The following is a 17,495-nucleotide window of genomic DNA, read 5'->3' on the forward strand; positions in this document are numbered from 1 at the left end:
TCAAAGAATGCAGATTTCTGACGTCAAGAGAATGATCCTTAATGAAGCTGTAGAGTATGAGTGATGATGTGTACTATCTCCTCCCACGGGTTTCAAAAGATCTGGAGTACTTGATCTAATAATGTTGGTTGGAAAATTCCTTGACGATGCTGAATATAAATACGATGGTGAGGAAGTTTAACGTCTTGTAAATGCCATCGAGATTTCAGAAGTATGTAAGAATTAATTTTTGTACAGTCCTAACGAGCACATCGTCCCCAATGTTGTCGGGCTAATCTTTACGATGTCATTGAGATACGTCACAGCTGTTACCATGCTTGGCGATAGGGGGTGAGGTGCGAAGCGAACATCAGTGATTAAAATCAGCCAATGCTGGATTATTATCTTATCGTTTATGGGTATATTCAAAGTCTCCTCCGTACAGGCCATGAAGGCCCTTGGAGGGGTGGAAGGTAAAGGTTACTATTCGTAACCTTGGCACGTGATGGGGTAGAGTGGTTAGCCTTTGGCCCCCAGGAATTAACCTGGTACTCATTTTTGGAGCAGGCTGATTGAACCTCAGGGCCATATGCACCTCCGGAAGTGGAAATCTCTTTTCTTAAATTTTACGACTTCCTGACGGGGACTCGAACCCGCGTCCTTCCGGGCGACCCGAGCACGCCTTTGCCGCCTTGGCCAGGCAGCCCCTTTATGGGTACAGACTATGGGTTTTTAATATTTTTATTACTGATTAAGGAAGCCCATATGATGTTACACCATAGAAAACAAACTTTTATTAATCGTTCAATAAGTATTTACATTTGTTTTTACCAGATGTATGCATAAGGTTTTTGCCGGGTTTTTTTTGTGCTAAAGAAAACACGTACTTTTCAAGGGAAATTCATTTTTTGTTTATTCAAAATATTGGCCATCGACGTCTACACACTTCACCCATCTTTCAGGTAAGTTAAGAATACCATGCCAGAAAAACTGCTTGTCTTTTGCGACAAACCATTCGTCGAGCCATTTTCCAACTTCCCCAAAATTGCTGAAGTGCTGCTCTGCGAGCGCGTGCCCCATTGATGCGGGGAGGTGATAGATGGCACCAGGTAAGTACAGTACGGCGGTTGCGGTAGGAGGTCTCTTCCAAGCGATTTAAAGGTGTTTTTAACTGGTTTTGCTGTGTAAGACAGCACATTGTCGTGTAACAAAATCGCTTTGCCATGTATTCTGGCCCATTCCGGACGTATTTCGATCAGTGCTTGATTTAAATTAATAATTAGTAGGCGGTAGCGTTGTGCGTGTTCAATATATGTTTCTACCAGCAAACGATGACTTTCTGAAGCCTTTTTCTTTTGATCAAATAAGAAAAGCAATTCGTGCCGCAAATGTTCTTTTTCAGGCACAAACGTCGACATGATTACTGAAGAATACAACACAGACGTTGGTCTTTAACGGACTTAACTTGTGTGTGTTGGTAGGTTTGTGTGAGACGAACGAATTGAAGTATGTGTCAAATTCATACGCTGCGTACTGTTCGCTGGCACCATCTCTTAGTGAAACCGGAAAAGACTTATGCATACACCCGATACACGGAACTGGCCTCTCCTCCAGCCAAGTCTCTGGAATCTACTTCAGTTGTCTTTTTCAAACAATTCCTAAGTCAAAGCCACATGCGCTGCGATCGTAGAAGGCGATGCTCTTACAAACCAATGTACCTTACATAGCCCTAAAGTAAGTTACTACTATATAGGCTGAACGTCTTGATCGTCCGAGCGTAATTCCAAAATTCCATAAACTTCAACTTATCGAAAGCCTGCACTGAACAAAAGTCTGTTTAAATTACTTATATCTAAAGCATTTTTATCCTATAACATTTCTTCGCAAACCCACCATGACCCAATATATCTGGATTTTGTTCATAGTTTTTAACCCTCCAAATCATTCAGGGAATTTTAGTTGAAATGCTGTTAAAAATTATCCTTGAGTTAGTGCATTCTAAAGTTCGGTTGCAATACCTGCAGTAATCTTCGCGTTACAAGCGTACAAACAAAATTCAAATTCATCTCCGTACAGGCAATGAAGGACCTTCGGGGTGTGGAGAATATCAGTATTAAACAAAACATGCTTCTTAGGCTACAAATCCAACGTTTCGTCCCAGTGGAACAAAGAATTTTTCCTCTGGAGGTGTACTATTTTTCATATTTGTATCCACACTGGTCAGTTGACCTTTCACATACTGCAGTAGCTCATCAAGCGAGGATATGATCATTCGTAGAAAGGTGAAAAATTTGACTGGATTCTGTCTAAGATCAATATACGGAGAATAAAATATACCTTTTCTTGGCTAATTCTGCAAAATCTTCTATTTCTCCGTTTTCGGCATTTTTTCGTAACCTGATATTTAGAAAAATACTATGTGTTGCTTCTTACACCTCCATTTCGAGACCAGCTCATGGCTGGTGGCGTATTTGATGGCTAGAGGAAATATTGTGAGGACGCCGGGGCGCCACCTTTGTGGCCGCGGTGGTGCGGCCGTGGTGGCTCCGTGTGAAAGAAGCCTAAGGCTCCTTTCATATTGCACGGATTTGGCGTACGACAAAAAACCGTACGGACTCATTCTTTTAGTGGAGTGAAGAAAAGTAATACACCGTTTACATTACACGTGTAACAGCTGTGCATTTCCACTGGAATAGACGGCTGCAGTTGACTCAGTGGGCGTAATTAAATGCGTGATTTCACACTGTACGGTTTTTAATCGTACGCCAACTATAGAGGAGGTCGCATGCGAGAGATAACTTGTACTTAGTTTAATTTAGTTTAGTCCAAATTTTTAAGCATATAAAAATATTGTATATTTAGCTGGTAAAATTTTCAGTGCATTTTTGGATTTATTGCTTAATTTCGTATAATGGGTTACGTTGATTCTCGAGTTTTGATTATTCTGGTCCAAGCCAGGCATATGCTGTTGCAACCGACAAACGAAAGTGGATAAAAATTTCCATCATTCCTGAGATCTTCAAAAAATGTATAAAATAATCAAACTTCCTCTGATTGATAGGATGTCCCAAAAACGCGGATTTTGTCTTTCTTTCGGCGATGATGAATTAACCATAACGCAATAATATGTTTATGATTCATTCCAAGATCGTCTTGCACGACTAGAATCAAGCCATGCACTGAAACCGTTGCTGTGTAAGAACAAAATCTCCACGGCAAGGACTCGTACGATGACTTGCCGAACGGCCAAAACTGTGCAGTATGAAAGAGGCCTAAGAGTGCTCTCCAGGGGTGACTCTGTTAAACGTGTGACAGGAAGGAACCATTAACATTTCTGTACAGCTATCGGGATTACTTGACACACGCGATGGATCTGCTGTATATTAAGTTATCTTAACTACGTATCAGGACCGCTACATTCTCTTATATCACTTGTGTAGCAGTTAGACATGAGTAGGTCCCATTAAGGAGAAGAAAGAACTATTTGTTAGCTGTCAGTCATCAGTTCTCGTATACTGTGATACAATAAAGGTCGTAATTTGAGTCGGCAGACCATAAGCTCTCTCTGTAGATCAGTAGTATTTTGATTTATGGACCCGAAGATCGCGGACGAGTTCGAACCCAGCAGAGGTATTTGGATATTTGAAAGGCTACTGACTGTCGTACGACGTCGGCAATTAAAAGATTTCTAGTGACATATCATATTCACCAGAAAAATTAATTAAATTTCAGTCATAGATCGTCCAAGAGAGATGCGGATTAATCTGCCATCTGGCAGAGTTAAACTGAACAACCCAGATGGCATGCACACATAGCTGAGGCTACTGGATTATTAATTAATTAATTAATTAATTAATTAATTTATTTATTTATTTATTTATTTATTTATTTATTTATTTATTTATTTATTTATTTATTTATTTATTTATTTATTTATTTATTTATTTATTTATTTATTTATTTATTTATTTATTTATTTATTTTGCACACTTTCATGGTAGTGATAGTCAAGTAATTATAGATATTTTAGGAAATCAAAGCACATAAACTTAATTTACACAACACTTTTACGCTGAAGTTGAACCCATAAATTTCCGAATATTTCCGGTCGTGACAATGACCATCGACTCAAGGATGGTCTTGTAGATGTTGGTGATGACCACCCAATTTTTCAGTCCTTCCAAAGTTTTAGGTATAGCAGCTGCACTTGAAAGGATGACTGGTACAATTATCATAGTGCCATAGTCTTTGAATATGCTCTGCCAGTGGTGTATACTTGTTGATTTTCTCGGTATAATTTTCATAGAGGTTCCCGATGTTCGGGATAACATACTATGTCGATCAGTGCGACACGTTTTGTTTCCTTCTCTAACACCACTACATCCGGTCTGCTGTGGGTAGTAGTTTCATCTGTGATAATTGTTCGGTTCCAGTAGATTTTGACCACGTACTTTTTGAGTAGAGTTTTGAGGGCTGTACTTGAAATAAGGAAGACTTTCATCAACTAGTGTGTATTTAATATCACGTTCTTCGTGTAAAATCTTGGCAACCGAGTCATATCATCATCATCATCATCATCATCATCATCATCATCATCATAACTATTATTATTCGGTTTGCCTCCGGTTCACGGGGATCCGGGTTCAATTCCCGACCGGGTCGATGTATTTTAGTCTTAAACGGTTAATTCCTTTGGCACGGGGACTGGAAGATTTTGCTCTTGACAACATTCCCGTAAATCACATACCACACACCAACACTGCCCTTCATCACACAAATAGCCTACTCGAGTTCCTACAAACAGCAGACGCAGACTACTCTCAACAGAGGGTCTGTGTTCTAAGGGATTCAACAGGCTAGATATAGTTACGCTAAATTATTATTATTATTATTATTATTATTATTATTATTATATTTTTAGTGGTTTAACGCCGCGCTAACATGTCGAAGGTTTTCGGTGACGGAAGGATGGGACAGGACTGAGATTGGGAAGGTAGAGTCCGTGGCCTTAAGGTACTAAGATTTTAAGTATTTGCCTGGTGTGAAAATGGGAAACTACGGAAAAACAGCTTCAGAACTGCAGACGGTGGGATTCGAACCCACTATCTTCCGTATGCAAATTCAAAGCTACGCGACTCTACCGTACGGCCAACTCGCTCGGCATTATTATTATTATTATTATTATTATTATTATTATTAGACAATTTATTTGTTTCTTGCTACTGTACTCTTCACGGTACCAAACTGTGCACATTTTGATTTAATGAGGGTAATACCGTAGGACTTGTGAGAGAACTTAAAGCTCAATACGAACACAACCTAAGCACGGGCGTTTAGTGCTTCTGCTTTTTGTGAAAACATTCGCCCCTTCACCGTGCAACCTAGGCCGACCTGAGGAGTTTTGCCTCCGATGCAATAAATGAATGTGACGCTTAACACTCTTATCTTACCCTCGAACCTTCACATACAATCAATTTCTTATACACAATGTCATTCGTCCGTGGATACCACGTTTCTACATACACGCAATCATAAACTTCTTTGCATTTTCCCATTTATGTGGAGTCTGCCTTATTGCAGTGTTTCTTCCACTTCTATCGTTCCATAGCGTCCCGAAGGCTGAGTTTAATAATAATGCTATTGGCTTTACGTCCCACTGACTACATTTTTACGGTTTTCTGAGACCGAACTTTACCCCCCGCAGGAGTTCACATACGTGCCAGTAAATCTACCGACACGAGGCTGGCGTATTTGAGCACCATCAAATACCACCACACTGAGCCAGGATCGAACCTGCTAAGTTGGGGTCAGGAGGCCAGCACCTCAACCGTCTGAGCCGCTCTGCCCGGCGAAGGCTGAATTCGGTGAGGCGCATGTCATCTCTCACCCGGTCCAGCCAGCGTGTTTGAGGTCGCCCTGGAGGCCGCTGAACCTCCACGTCCAGTTGAAGGGCAGTCTTCGTAACTGATGTTTCTCTACTACGTGGGCGCGATTGACGCATTTTCTCTGTAATTGGGGCAACCTTGATTTCTTCCGCACAAAATCGTTCGTGATATGGTCTAGTCGAGTCAATCCATTACCACCGCAGCATCTTCATTCCCATCGCACGAAGTGGCTGTTCATGCTTCGGTGTTGTAGGCCAGCATTCAGCTCCACGGAGGGAAACCGGTCTAATCACTGTGCGATAGGCTTCAGATTTTCGATGCAATTCTGGCAGCTACTTACACACAATCACACTGTTTAATCACACCGTAATTTTCTTTTTGTTCATTCAAACGCTTCCAAACAAATCAGAAAGTTATGTCCAGTAGCAAGAACAGAAAGTAGTAACTTACTGAAACAGAAAACAACGATATCGATTTGGCCTTATTTCTATCAATGTACAATCATATACATAACCAAGTTTCATTCCTCCATTCTAAATCATGTATTTTTTGTTCATGTTTGAAGGTTTTGCCGCCCCAAAAGTCATTACCCTCCCCATCAAGCCCCTGTCTCCGGCATAAATAACGGTGTTAAATATTATCACGAAAAATAACCATAACAAAATTATGCTATTTAAACTAGTTTTGACCGGACGAGTTGGCCGTGCGGTTAGGAGCGCGCAGCTGTGAGCTCGCATCCGGGAGAGAGTGGGTTCGTACCCCACTGTCGGCAGCCCTGAAGATGGTTTTCCGTGGTTTCCCATTTCCACACCAGGCAAATGCTGGGGCTGTACCTTAATTAAGGCTACGACCGCTTCCTTTCCATTACTAGGTCCTTCCTGTCCAATCGTCGCCATAAGACCTATCTGTATCAGTGCGACGTAAAACAAATAGCAGAAACTAGTTTTGTACTAGTTTTCTCGATGCCGCGCTGAGTGGCTCAGACGGTTGAGGCGCTGGCCTTCTGACAGCAACTTGGCAGGATCGATCCTGGCTCAGTCCGGTGGTATTTGAAGGTGCTCAAATACGTCAGTCTCGTGTGGGTAGATTTACTGGCACGTTATAGAACTCCTGCAGGACTAACTTCCGGCACCCCAACTTCTCCGAATACCGTAAAAGTAGTTAGTGGGACGTAAAGCAAATAGCATTATTACCAAGAACGCACATGCAAATAAACAGATCAGTCACGACAGAGTTACTAAAAGGAAAATATGAGGCTTTAATAACACAGGGTGTATCCGTGATGATCTTACAAACTTTCAGGGATGATGGAGGACTACAGATGAATCAATTTGAGATGAAAAACCGTAGTCCAGAAACGTTCAAGTCAAAAGTTATTAATAATCCAAGGTGCCTAACGTCCGTCCATTCTTGACAGACGCCGGGGTGTCGAAAGTTTGTCCCGCAGTAGTTCTTTAACGTGCCGGAAGCCAACGACATGGGATTGTCATCTTTAAATACCATTAAAACCTGTCGACCTCAGTCGCTGTGAACACGCTGCCTGCGACGCTGTTCAAACGACACCGGGGATATCCGAACGGGTACAATAGAACTTTGTGCTACGATGCCATGCGAGCATAGACGCAGGGGGACGCCATTTAGAACATTTGTTGTAAATGGAGCAGCTTGTGAAACTTGTGCAGGTAAACGGACTGTGTCACACATATGTGGATTTCGACATGTTTTACGACCGGATGCCCTTCCTCATGCCAACCCTATATCAAGGGATGTAATTGCTATTGAGTATTTCTGTGGTGGAATTTCGCAACTTAACTTGGGATATAAAGTATTCTCCAACATTCTATTTGACCGTCTTCTCCCAATTCTTCAGAGAGAGACTGGGATTTATCAGTGTGGACTTATCCCAGGAAAATCCACTATAGATCAGATTTTCACCTTAAGGCAAATTTTAGAGAAGACAATCGAATTTGGGATTGGCACGCATCACCTCTTCATTGACTACAAAGGAGTGTATGCCAGTATAGACAGAGAGCAATTTTACCAAGCTATGATTGAACTGGGAATTCCTGGAAAATTGCTAAGGCTGGTGAGAATGACAATGAGTGGGACACGAAGTAGTATAAGAACGGGAGGAATGATGTCTGAGACATTAAATGTTCAAAATGGGATACGGCAGGGAGACGCGCTGGCATGTCTCCTTTTTAATGTTGCCTTGGAAAAGGTGATGGGAGATGCGAACCTCCTGAATAGGGGAACAATTTTCTATAGATCAGTGCAGATACTTGCTTATGCCAATGATATATAGTGGCAAGATCTCGAAAGGCGATGGAAGAGACATTCATCGTCCTTGAACAGGCCAGTAGGAAAATGGGACTGAACATCAACCAGCAGAAGACTAAATATATGGCTGCTGGGAAAGCACGTAAGGAGAACATACCACCCTCAATAACCGTGGACAATTACGCCTTTGAGAGAGTTGAGCACTTATCTGGGATCAACAGTCACCTACTCAAATGATACCTCTCATGAAATTAAATAGAGATTAATAGCAGCCAACAGAGCCTATTTTTCTCTAACAAGGCTTCTCTCCTCAAGGCTCTTGACCCGTACCACTAAATTAACCATCTATAAAACACTTATAAGACTTGTGCTTATATATGCCTCGGAAATTTGGCCATTAACAGCAAAAGATACTGGAATGCTGGATGCCTTCGAAAGAAAGATACTTCGAAGAATCATCGGCCCAGTCTGTGAAAGAGGAACATGGAGAAGGAGGTACAATCATGAATTTTACAACATTTATAAAGACCCACCTATTAGAAGAACAGTGAAATCAGCCAGATTGGGGTGGGCCGGGCATGTAGCACGGATGAGTGACACGGAAGTACCTAAAAAGATATTATATGGAAATCCAGGGGGACAGAGAGGACGAGGTTGACCGAGAACCAGATGGATGGATGGAGTTGCGGAAGATCTTCGGGAAATGGGCTATAGGAATTGGAAAGTTTTGCGTTGGATCGAGATAAATGGCGGAAGATTGTTGAAGAGGCCAAGGTTCACAATGAACTGTACAGCCATAGAAGAAGAGAAGAAATTTCTGTGGTGGTTGGTAGTGAGGTATGTTACCCAAATATGAAGAGGAAAGTGCTGGGACAAACAAGTACCCAGTTCCCGGGTCAGAAGAATTGATGAGAAGTGATTAAAATCCCCGACCCGGCCAGGAATCGAACTCGGGACCCTCTGAAAAGAAGGCCTCAACGCTGACCATCCAGCCAATGAGTCGGACACTCGATCGTTTCCGGAATATTGTTCTTTATTTCTAATTGATCCATTTGCCGACCTCCGTCATACCTGAAAGTTTGTAGTATCATCACAGATACACTCTGTATTTGAGCTAGAGCTACTCTGACAGGTTAACTCTTTCGTCGTCTTCAGTTTCATAGTTTACGTAATTAATTTCTGCAGGAACACGAATATTTAAATAATTTACATCTAATATTATTAGCAAAATATTTTGATTGCACATTATTTCTATCCAGTACCAATTAAATTCGAATTAAACTAATTTCTATATTGTTACTTTCCAGCCGTGTGGTAGCCCCCTTTCGGAACTTCCTGGAAGTGTTAGACCACTTGGGACCTTCAAGCCGGCCTGTATGGGCAGGATTAGTGATGAACGCGTAAGGCTTTCGGTTTTATGTAGAGAGACTATTTGTAGTTTCAGATTGTTGTTATGTACTTTTTCTTCTTCTCATATATGCAAGTACTACATTTTATTAGTTTTCTTTTGTTATCATGAAAATCCTTCTTTTGCATTATTCTCTTCATCTGGTATTTCCCTTGCGTTTCTGAAAGGTGCAGTGAAAAGGATCCGCCTGTAGCCACATCACGAATATTCCGCTATTCATCACCCGATCTATAACAAGGAAGCTATCCGCAAACAATCAGTCAGGGTTGAAGTCAGTGTGTTAGGGTGAGTTCTGGAGATCAGTGGCTGGGCTTGAGCGACAGCGGTGTGTCGCCAGTGTTCCACCGGAGTCTGAACGACGAGTTCTTGTTACGTCGGAATGTCGAGTAAGTAGTGGACTAGCTTCGTGAGAAGTGTGTGTGAATTAATGATATTGTTGATTAGGGTAGTTGCATCAATTTCATCCCCTCAATCACAATACATCGGAATGAAACATCTTCAGGTTTCTAATTAGTATATGATTCTTGGGAAGTGGGAAGTGCCAGAACTAAATATTGTAATCAGAAAATATCGGAATAAATCATCCAGCGTCCTTAAATTAGCTTATAACAAACACTGGGGCCAAATTCCAACCCTCTATCTTCGTGGAAAGTGAGTTAATCAGTGCTATTTTGTTTAGGGAAGGTATCCAATTTCACCCTATTTATTACAAAATATCCGAATAAAACTTCATTCGTGATTCTATATACCCATCTCACCTTCAGCATTTTTCTGTAACACCACATTTCAAAAGTTTCGCAATTACCTTACAAGAAATGATTGCGCCAAATTTCATTCCTCTAGCTTCGCGGGAAGTGCAAGGATTAGTGATGAACGCGTAAGGCTTTCGGTTTTATGTAGAGAGGTTATTTGTAGTTTCAAATTGTTATGTACTTTTTCTTCTTCTCATATATGCAAGTACTACATTTTATTAGTTTTCTTTTGTTATCATGAAAATCCTTCTTTTGATATTTCTTTTAAATCATGTAATTTGTGTCTCCATTTAATTTCGTTGCTCTACTAATGTAAGCAGACGTTGCCATCGGAATTAACACCCAACTGTGATGTATTTGGTATATATATACTTGTTGTTTGGCTCATCCTCCCATAGACTGGTTTGATGCAGCTGTCCACGCCACCATATCCTGTTACAGAAGAATGCTGAAGGTGAGATAGGTAGATCGAATCACGAATGAAGTTTTATTCCGATATTTTGTAATAAACGTGGTGAAATTGGGCAACATCCCTAAACACAATAGCACTAATTCACTCAGAGGGTTCGAATTCGGTTTCAAGTGTTTGTTGTAAGCTAATTTAAGGACGTTGGATGATTTATTCCGATATTTTGTGATTACCATATTTAATTCTGCCAACGTCCGTAGTCGTGTTGAAACACCAGATCCCGTGAGATCTCCGAAGTTAAGCAACATTGGGCGTTGTCAGGATTTGGATGGGTTGCCACACGCTTTTCGTGAGGGTTAAGGGAATGGGTGAGCGGAAAGGAACTGGCCGCCCTACCGTACGTAAACTCCGGCTCAGGCACACCTCTGCGGAGGTTCGGACCTACCTTCGGGCAGAATATACACTTACCTTACATATATGTAATTCTGGCGCTTCCCAATAATCTAGAGAGATACATTTTGGCACACACGTTCATCATAAACTAATTAAAAAACTGAAGATGTTTCATTCCGCTGTATTGTGATTAAAGGGATGAAATTGATGCAACTACCCTAATCAAAAATATCATTAATTCACACACTTCTCACGTAAGCATTTCTACGTAACTACTATGTCCTACATCTACTCTAACCTGGTTGTCATATTCATGCTACCCCTGCTGTTCTTACCGCCTACATGTCCCTCAAAAACTGTGTAAGTTCTGGCTGTCTTAAAATGTTCCAAATCAGTTTATTTTTCCTTCTCGTAAAATTTAGCCATATCATTCTCCTATCACCAGTTCGATTGTGTATCTCTTCATTAATTAACATCTACCCACCCCATCGTCAGCATTCTGTAACACCACATTTCAAATGCTTCTATTGTCTTTCCTTCTGAGCTAGTTATCGTCTAGGTTTCACTTCCATACAACGCCACAGTCTTGACGAAAGTTTTCAAAAACGTCCTTCTAATTCCTATATCAATGTTCGAAGTAAGGAAATTCCTTAAGAAATACTTTCCTTTCTTGTGCTAGTCTGCATTTTATGGCCTCCTTCTGCCATCATTAGTTATTCTAATACCCAACTAACAATATTCAACTTCTTCCCTCAAGACTTCGTTCTCCAATCCTATATTTCCCGCACCACCTAAATGCATTCGTCTGTACCTATTACTTTTATTTTGGACTAATCTCTTTTCGTACTCGTTCTCCAAAATTGTGTTAATTCAATTTAGCAATTCCTCCAGGTCTTCTAAAGACTCAGTTAAAATAACAAATTTTTTTCTTCTTCTTCTACCGTTTTTCCCACACCCGTGGCGTCGTGGGTGCGAACTTTGTCGCACATAGGTTTGGCCCTATTTTACGGCCGGATGCTCTTCCTGACGCCAACCCTATATGGAGGAATGTAATTACTATTGCGTATTTCTGTAGTGGTTGGTAGTGTAGAGTGTTGTTTGAATATGAAGAGGACAAACACAAACACCCAGTCCCCGGGCCAGACCAGGCCGGGAATCGAACCCGGGACCCTCTGACCCGAAGGCCTCAACGCTGACCATTCAGCCAATGAGTCGGAGTCAGTTAAAATAACAATATCATCGGCAAATCTGAAAGTTTGGATTTTCTCTCCGTGGATTGTGATTTATTTTCCAAATTCCTCTCTGATTTCGTTTACTTCATTTTATCAACAAACACTGAATAGGAGAGGGTCTGCCTCTGTGGTGTAGTGATTAGTGCGATTAACTCCAACTCCCGGAGGCCTGGGTTCGATTCCTGGCTCTGCCACGAAATTTAAAAAAATGGTACGAGGGCTGGAACGGGGTCCACTCAGCCTCGGAAGGTCAACTGAGTAGAGGTGGGTTCGATTCCCACCTCAGCCATCCTGGAAGTGGTATTCCGCGGTTTCCCACTTCTCCTCCGGGCTAATGCCAGGGTGGTACCTAACTTAAGGCCACAGCCGCTTCCTTCCCTCTTCCTTGTCTATCCCAGTATTCCCATCCCCCCCCCCCCCCCCCGCAAGGCCCCTGTTCAGCATAGCATGTGAGGCCGCCTGGGCGAGGTTCTGGTCATCCTCCCCAGTTGTATCCTAGACCCAGAGTCTGAACCTCCAGGACACTGCCCTTGAGGCGGTAGAGGTGGGATCCCTCTCTGAGTCCGAAGGATAAACCGACCCTGGAGGGTAAACAGATAAAGAAGGAGAAGAAGAAGACGAATAAGAAGAATAGGAGAGGGGACAAACTGCAACCTTGCCTCACTCATTTCTGGAGTGATTCTTCTTTTTTCATAGTCTTCGATTTTTATCACTGCATACTGATTTTTGTAGTGCAGATAATTCTTCTTTCTCGGTATCTGATCTCGATCAATTTCAGAATCTCAAATAGCTTGGTCCAATCAAACATTATCTAATGCCTTTTGTAGATCTACGAGTGCCACGTACGTGGGCTTGTCTTTCTTAATTCGATCCTCTAGGATCAGATGTAAAGTCAGGATTGCTTCACGAGTTCGTACATTTCTTCTTAAGCCAAACTTATCTTCTCTCAACTCAGCTTCTACTCATTTTTCCATTCTTCTGTAAATAAAGCGTGTTAAAATGTACAAGCGTGAGATACTAAACTAATGGTGCCGTAGTTATCACACTTTTCAGCACCTGATTTCTTGGGAACAGCATTCTGTCAAAAATCAGATGATACGTCTCCTTTATCATACATCTTACAAACTAAATGGAATGATCTCCACATGCTGATTTCTCCAAACGTGACCAGTAAAGCTGAGGCTATGACATCCTTTTCAGTCTCTCAAAGCTCTGTCGAATTCTGACCTCAATATTGGGTCTACCATTTCATCAGCTTCAACAGGCTCTTCTTGTTCCACAACCTTATCATCTATTCTTTTTTCACCATGTGAGCTGGCCGTGCGGTCAGGGGCACGCGGCTGTGAGCTTGCATCGGGGAGATAGTGTGTTCGAATTCCACTGTCGGCAGCTCTGAAGATCGTTTTCCGTGGTTTCCCATTTTCACACCAGGCATATGCTGGGGCCGTACCTTAAATTAGGGCACGGCCGCTTCCTTCCAACTCCTAGGCTTTTCCTATCTCATCATCGCCATAAGACGGTGCGACGTAAAGCCATTAGCAAAAAATATATTTTTTTCCGTTGATACAGTTGTTTAGTTTGTTTCTGCCATCTTTCTTCCTTGCCTTCTATCCCTAGAAATGGTTTTCCATCTGAGCTCTTAATATTCATACACCTAGTTTTCCTTTCTCCAAAGGTTTATTTGATTGTCCTGTATGCTGCATCTGCCTTTCGTAGGGTCATAAAAGCTTCAACTTACTTGCACTTCTCTTTCAGCCATACTTCCTGCACTTGATATGTATCTCATTCTTTAATCGCCTGTATTCTGTTCTGCTCTCATAATTCTTGTATTTTCGCCGTTCGTCCATCGGGTCTAATATTTCCCGAGGTATACTTTGATTCTTACTTAATCCTACCTTACTTCCTAACTTTCCTTCAGCAGCCTTACTGATTTCATTCATCACGATTGTCCACACTTCACCTATTGTGATTCATTCAACCTTTACCTTGAGATATAGTGCAAGATGTTCCTTGAAACAATCCCTCACACTCGTTTCTTTCAACTTATCTACATCGCAACTTCTTACATTCCTTCCTTTCTCCAGTTTCCTCAACTTCATAGGACATTTCATGACCACCAAGTTGTGCTCAAAGTCCAAATCTGTTCCAGGGAACACATATATTTAATTGTAAGACTTGGCGTAAGCAGTCTATGAATCAGGCGACCTTGCATTATTAATGCCAGGATCGATCAATCAATCAATCAATCAATCAATCAATCAATCAATCAATCAATCAATCAATCAATCAATCAATCAATCAATCAATCAATCAATCAATCAATCAATCAATCAATCAATCAATCAATCAATCAATCAATCAATCAATCAATCAATCAATCAATCAATCAATCAGTCAATCAATCAATCAATCAATCAATAATTTAAAAATCCTAAATGGGATATGGTGGTACCTGTGGAATTTAAAAGTATTCTAACAATCACACGCACGAGCAAGAATGACCCATTGGCGTGTGTGCGGAATTGAAATAGATTGTTGAAAGAAAGAAACACACATTACATCTGACTTCAAATTCATGAATACGAAGGCACAATTGTGCGTGGTGCGAGGTCTGTGGTACCGATGAATAATACATACGAGGAGGCAGAGGGGTGACGGATTGAACCGAGTTCAAGGCGCACGATAAATATTGTACACATATTGCTTTATTCTGACTTCTGATGTTTTTGTTCCCTTCAGACAGAAATAGGTATGCATAAGTGCGAATTCTACTCTACCCATTAAATATGAATGAGTGTCGAGCTTCCTCACTTCCATCCCATACGCATAGTAAACTACTCTGTTTCCTCAGCAGTATTTCTGTGCAACGCGGCTTAACGCTAAAAACATTATCGTAAAACTGCTTCGCTGTCGTTGCTACTGGTTCATTTAAAGGACTAGGTAGGCTATATCCTCGCTGCTCTTGCAAGAATGTCTATGGGACGAAGTTCTCAGATAAATACTGACGCGCAGCACTTATATTATCAGGGCCAGGAATTTGGTGACCTACAAACGTTTAAAGATATCTACACAATGACGGTAAAATTCTGTCAAATGAACCAGAAAATTTTAAAAATAAAAAATTTTAAATGATATTTTACAAACAATTTACTAATGGAGTTGGTATAGCCCATATTTATGTTATAGACATTCTACTAAGCTCGTGAGCTTTTGCAATGTTAAGAAAACAAGGTGACATTTTTTACGTATCGCAAACAACTTTGCTCTGCGTCTCCAGAAGAAAATCTCGACTGTTCACGAGGAAGGCTTCTCTCCAGCTGGAGGTGTCTCTCCTGGAGTGTGGACATTTAGAAGAAGTAAGTGGCGAGCAAAGTTTCTTTACTTCCCAGATTGACAAAGCATTGTGAAGATTCTCAAGTTTTTCGTAATCCTGACGTATAGTTGCAATAATATCCAATACCACACGCGTAAATGCCTTAAAATCCTCAAACATGTAAGAAAATGACTCAAATAGCATAAAATAGTCTAATAAATTCCATAAAATGACCAAATAATGACGTATAATTTTAGAAAATGACCTAAAAGTACAAAGTGTCAAAAATTACAATAAATGACCTATTAAATTAGCATTTCTACAATGAGGGATCTATGATCAGGACTTCTGTACAAGTTAGCAATGACCAATTAAAACATGACATGTTATCAAAATCTTAGCCCTGTCAATTATGAACCAGACTACTTTGATACAGCCTGCTCAGTACTGAACTTCAGAAGATGCAACCTCACCGGTCGAAGTTGTAAGTTGAACTCTTTGAGATATCGGCCCAACGACGATATCTTGGTTGACAGCCCGTGATTTTCATCGATGAGAAATAATTAGAAATTCGTAATTTCATGTAAAAATAAAAGTAGGCTTGCAGTTCTACACGAATGATCGTAACCATATACGCAAGACCACTAGTTCTACGTGGAATCTGTAATATATAAGTATGAATTTTTCGTTTCACGTTAAAACAGTAAGTTGAGCACTTAACTTAGTGAAGACGTGAATTTTCTCATTGCCGTTTTAGCCACCGGGTATCCGGCTCCATGACTGGACCTTGGATGCAGAGGTTCCCGGTTTCGATTCCCGGCTGGGTCGGGGAATTTAACCATAATTGGTTAATTCGTCTGGCTCGGGAGCTGGGTGTGTTTGCCGTCTTCATCATTAGAAATCATCTAGGTAGGGCCCCATCCTCACAGACATGCAGGTCACCTACAGGTCGTCTAGTAAAAAAGACCTGCACCAGGCCTTTCCGGAGGCCATACGCAAATAATAATAATAATAATAATAATAATAATAATAATAATAATAATAATAATAATAATAATAATAATAATAATAATAATAATAATAATAATAACGCCGTGTTCGGGTGATTCTCGCAGGCTGAGGGGGACGTCATAGTTTCACCATGAGGTAGTTTTCTGAAGCTGAATATACAAATTATTATTATTATTATTATTATTATTATTATTATTATTATTAATGTTTGGTGAGATATGGAAAATTATCTATATGTATGGTAGGCCCTACAACTTGGGAGGGGGTTTGGCCCTTTTCCCAGGCGGTCGTGAAGAGAAATTCGCAAAAAGGTACACCACTACGGGATTCTACATCTAATTCGAAGTAATGTTGGAATGAAAAGCAGTCTGACTGCTTTGTTGAACGGTCGATTTCAGAGGGACCTAGGTTCGATTCCTGGACGGGCCGGGGATTTTAACTGAGTGTGGTTAATTCCTCTGCCTCGGGGATTGAGGGTTTCTGTTCATCTTAATATACTTGTCGTCATGTACATACTACACACCTCACTACCAAGAACTATCAAAACATACAATGGTGAATACACACCCCCCACCATATAGGAAGGGCATTTGGTCGTAAAACATTTACCACACCAAGTGCTGAATTCAATACAAAGGGAAGAAGGCCAGTAAGACATTGCTGCCTTGTTTCCAAGTATGAATGTCAGAACTTGAGTAATAGCAACATTTAAGGCATTGAAATGCGCCCATTAACTATAAATTAGAAACGCAACATAAACATATGCCTTGTTTAGAATATTACGTCGCACCGACACAGATAGGTCTTATGGCAACGACGGGATAGGAAAGGCC

Source organism: Anabrus simplex, chromosome 3 (assembly GCF_040414725.1).
Source record: "Anabrus simplex isolate iqAnaSimp1 chromosome 3, ASM4041472v1, whole genome shotgun sequence".
NCBI lineage: Eukaryota > Metazoa > Arthropoda > Insecta > Orthoptera > Tettigoniidae > Anabrus > Anabrus simplex.